The sequence below is a fragment of the Aegilops tauschii genome, chromosome 4 (genome assembly GCF_002575655.3).
Source record: "Aegilops tauschii subsp. strangulata cultivar AL8/78 chromosome 4, Aet v6.0, whole genome shotgun sequence".
Lineage (NCBI taxonomy): Eukaryota > Viridiplantae > Streptophyta > Magnoliopsida > Poales > Poaceae > Aegilops > Aegilops tauschii.
In genome coordinates this window covers 429,039,586-429,044,550 of record NC_053038.3, presented here as the reverse complement: position 1 = coordinate 429,044,550, position 4,965 = coordinate 429,039,586, and positions in this window count along the sequence as shown.

Sequence of the window (4,965 nt, the reverse complement as noted above, 5' to 3'; positions counted from 1 at the left end):
CAGTTGACATAGCACCAGCTGTACGACGCAAAACCCCCATTCCAGCAAAGAGTACACGAAATCGAGTTGCCAAATCCCTTTTCGAACCAAAGAGAGCCCCAGTTGCAGCAAATAGGACCCCTGTTCCATTTCTTCCCAGTTTAGAAGACGAAGCTTATGTTCTTGTCAGGAACTTTGTGTGCATCTTTCCTTCATGGAAAGATTATATCGCAGACACAGAACAATTTCCAGTCTTCCTCCGTAACTTACGCGTAAGTAATGTACTAATGTTATTCATGGTCATTACTGCATATGTTTCTGCTGACAGAAGACACAAGATTTCATTCTTTTAAATAGGCGAGGAGCAAACTGGATTGTGATGACGAGCAAAGGTCGGTTGCGCTTTTCAAGCACTTGTTGATGAAGTATCGTTCCTACCTGAGGCAAGCGCACTTCGATGGCAAGCCTCTGAACGAAATTTCTGTAAAGTCTCCGGTGCTACATTTATCCGGCGGTGACTGGAATAATCTTGTTACACATTGGTCTCGGCTGCAGCGTAAGGTACTGTCTATGATATCACATCACAATTTGAACTACATTTCTGCATTTGCCTTAATGTCTCACTTGTACGAAAACTGTTAGCAGAAGAACATTCGTTCTCAAGGGACCACAGAATCTCGCAACTATACCGCACACTGCATTGCTCTTGTGAGTACCTCTTGCCCTGTATGACCATACTTACTTTCATAGCTGTTTGATTATGTAGCATCACTGCACATGTTAGCCTCGTAATCGTCCATTTGGTGGACATTATAAGATCCGTATGGACTCTTACATAAATTTAGAATCAACCCAATGCTTTTGAAGAGGTTTAGCTTTGCAGTCCTCTTGTAAGGACTTAACGTGGTCTATCACTATACTTACATTAACAGCTAGTCCCTCCGTCCCATAATATAAGAACGTTTTGTACTGTACACCAGTGTTCAAAACACTCTTGTATTATGGGAAGAGGGATTGGTTCATTTTGTAGCATTCTGCATCTTATCTCCCTCGCCCACCATTTACTAAAAAAGATCAGATCTATATTTAATCTTACCAACAAGTAGAATACACAGACAATGCCAGTGCAGAAGTGTAGCCCATTGCTCTTGTCAGTACATTTTGTCCTGTAACGCTTGTACTTCCAGGGATTGGTAGTTGATTATTTAGCATCAATCTGCATCTTATCTTCATTATCCTCTATCCCTTCTAGTATTATCATATCTATAATTACTCTCTACAAAATGTAGAGTACAGGTAATGCTTATGAAGAAGATTCTGTGGTGAAATTCTTGAGTTATCCTTCCCTTGACATGGAGAAGGGCATTATAAAGCCGGTGTTAACTGTTAATGTAAGTCAGTCCTTCTAAAGCCTTTATCCTCAACTGCTGTTTAATTTGCTCATACTCCCTATCGTTTACTGCTGTTTAGTTTGCTGTTTCTACCAAAATGCATGTTCGTAAGAACCGTAAGTTCTAAGTTTTACTTGTAAAACCAAATTCCTTATTCATACCATGCACATTACTTAATACTCCCGATATGTATGTTTGTTTTTGTGGATCTATAATCCAGTGTGTGGTGAAGCAGCCCACGTTTGCACCTTGTCATCTCCTGTTTGATCTTACTGATGTGGCTGATGATATGAACAACATGCCATGCACATTATCCAAAATAGATACAATGATTTTCTTTGCCCTTCATCTATGCTTGTTATGTTGACATGGTAATCCAGTAGTGTGGTGAAGCTCCCCGCATTATGAACAATGCCAAATTATGTTATTGATATTTTGAACTTACTCTTTATTTTCTAATTTGAAATTGGATAGAATTGACAGAACAGTTATCATCTTTGTTTATACACGTGCAAAACCTGTCATCTCTCTGCTTTGTTTCAGGGTGATATGCCTGATGGCATGCACAAGTCTGCTGAAGGCTGTGAGACAAACCCAACATATATTGCAGCAAAGAAGGCAAAACATCTTGAATATAGCGAGACAACCCCAAAGTCTTGTCTTGATGCAGTGTTCAAGTTACTTGAGACTAACAGTCAGACAAGCTCACAGAATTCGTTGTCTGAATCAGTTCAACTTCTTCAGTCCCAAGTTCTAGCAGAAAGGCATTCTACAACTCAACTTCGACTTGAAGTCCTATCTCTAAGAAAGATTGCGGAGAACACCAATGAGAACCTCATCGCTAAACAGCTACACCTGGAAGCTATGACCGACATGCTAGGCCGGTCTCACAGCCTTGCTCAGCAGCTTGCGCAGCAGTTCCCCCGCAAGGCTAACCTTTCTTGAACTGTCTTGGAAGTGGTCTCGGTTCAGTATTATTTGGTTACGCTGCAATGGTGCCCAGTTTTTGTAATCTGCTTCTTCGTTGTGCTTTATGATCACTGGTGGCGAACTTTGATGCCCAGTGGATGTAATATGTGTAATAGCTGTGATAGCCTAGCATAAGTTGCTTGCTTATTTATTTCCTTGTTGTCTTGTTTATTTGTTTGCTTGTAGTCAGTGCAGTTCTTTTTCCGCGGTTTGCTAGTGGCTGCAATAACCTATTTTTTAAAACTAGGCCACAATAACCATGGGCTAATATTTACTGTAGTGACACTGGGCCTCCTACGGGCCGTAGAAACAGTGGGCCTTCTACGGGCCGTAGAAACAGTGGGCCTTCTACGGGCCGTAGAAACAATGGGCCTTCTACGGGCCGTATCATCAATGGGCCTTATACGGGCAGTATGATCGATTGGCCAAACATGGGCCAATAACAGGCCGCATTATGGCCGTAAATGGGCTAGAGATGGAATCGTCCGTTCATGGGTCGACCATAACGGGCCATCGTTAATAGGCCGTATTTGATGACGCTATGAAAACGGCCCAACGTATTAACGGACCACAAACGGGCCGACTGTAACCACGGGCTGAATTTGGCCCACAAGCAGAAAATGACAGTAACGGGCTGTAAGTAAACGAATGCTGGAAATGAGCCCAAGAATAAATGGGCTTTGAGAAGGCCGAAAGATAACATGGGCTGGAAACGGCCCAACGGAATAACGGGCCGTTAATGGGTATAAAGTGATACACTGTTCATTATAGGCCAGTTTCACCACGGGCCGTTAATGGGTGTAAAGTGATACACTGTTCATTACAGGCCAGTTTCACCACGGGCCGTTAATAGGCCAAGAGTTATATAGGGCCTCATATGGGCCGAAAGTCGTCATGGCCCATACATGGGCCAGAAGTGAAAACGGGATGGAATCATATTGGATGGCCCAGATGACGCTACTGGGCCTAATTCGGATAAGGCATAACGGGCCTTGGGTTAGCGGGCTGTAAATGGGCTATATGCGAACATGCCGTTAACAGGCTTTCCATGGGCCGGCCGGCCACCTTTTGACCAAGTCAAACGGGCCGGCCTTTTCACAGGAATGGGTCTCTGTTGGGCCGTGCCACGTGTCGATGTATCATAGGCGCCTTCTGTCCAATGAGTGGATGAGATCTGTCCCAACGATGAGCCGACACGTGTTTCCTCCAGCCAATGCTGATTTTACACGTGGAAAATCCCCATTGGTCGGGGCTGTTAACGGGTTATCGGATCCAAAACCCGACCCGATAGCTTAACGGCGTTCCGTTATGGTGGATGCCACGTGTCGGTCACCCTTGACGAAAGCACTTCTGTGACGCGCGATTTATCGTCATGGAAGTGGACACTTCCGTGATGATAATTTTGGTAATGTCATGGAACACTTCTACGACAGCACAGGTATGACTATCTTGATCCTGTCATAAATTTGTCATGGATGTACATGCACGACAAAAAAACGCGACCTACTGTGACAAACACGTATCATCACAAAAGTGTATTTTATTGTAGTGTAAGCCCCCGAGTGGGAGGCTTGCTCATCACTCGGTAGGATTTCTCAAACTTAGGCGAGTACTGGACTGCAGCTAAGCCCCCGAGTGAGAGGCTTGCTCATCACTCGGTAGGATTTTTCAAACTTAGGCGAGTACTGGACTGCAGCTAAGCCCCCAAGTGAGAGGGTTGCTCATCACTCGGTAGGATTTCTCAAACTTAGGCGAGTACTGGACTGCAGCTAAGCCCCCGAGTGAGAGGCTTGCTCATCACTCGGTAGGATTTTTCAAACTTAGGCGAGTACTGGACTGCAGCTAAGCCCCCGAGTGAGAGGCTTGCTCATTACTCGGTAGGATTTCTCAAACTTAGGCGAAACGGATTCGCAGCTAAGCCTCCGAGTGAGAGGCTTGCTCACCACTCGGTAGGTTTTTTCAAACTTTAGGCGAAACGGATACACGGCAAAGTCACCCACTGGGGGATTTCAGACGCAAACAAAAGTAACAACAACCATTTAGGAAGACTGTAAAGCTCTTGTCTTTGATAAACAAACTACAAAGGTATTTCTTATTACATCTCATCCGAATGAGTACTTAAGTATAGAAGGGGCGGAGCAGCTCCGCGTTCCAAGCCCGTGGCTCGTCTTTCTGATGCTCGACATTGTAAAGATGGTATGCTCCATTGTGGAGAACTCTGGTAACAATGAAGGGACCTTCCCAAGCAGGGGCGAGCTTGTGTGGTTTCTGCTGATCCACTCGAAGAACCAAGTCTCCCTCTTGAAAGGCTCGGCCCCTCACGTTTCTGGCGTGGAATCGACGCAAGTCTTGCTGATAAATGGTCGACCGGATTAAGGCCATCTCAATTTCCTCCTCTAGGAGATCGACTGCGTCCTGCCGGGCCTGTTCCGCTTCATCTTCAGAGAAGAGCTCGACTCGGGGTGCATTGTGAAGCAAGTCACTCGGTAGAACAGCTTCAGCTCCATAAACCAAGAAGAATGCAGTTCGGCCAGTCGACCGATTGGGAGTTGTCCTCAATCCCCAAAGAACTGATGGAAGTTCATCGACCCAGTCGCCTGCTGCGTGCTTGAGATCACGCATCAGT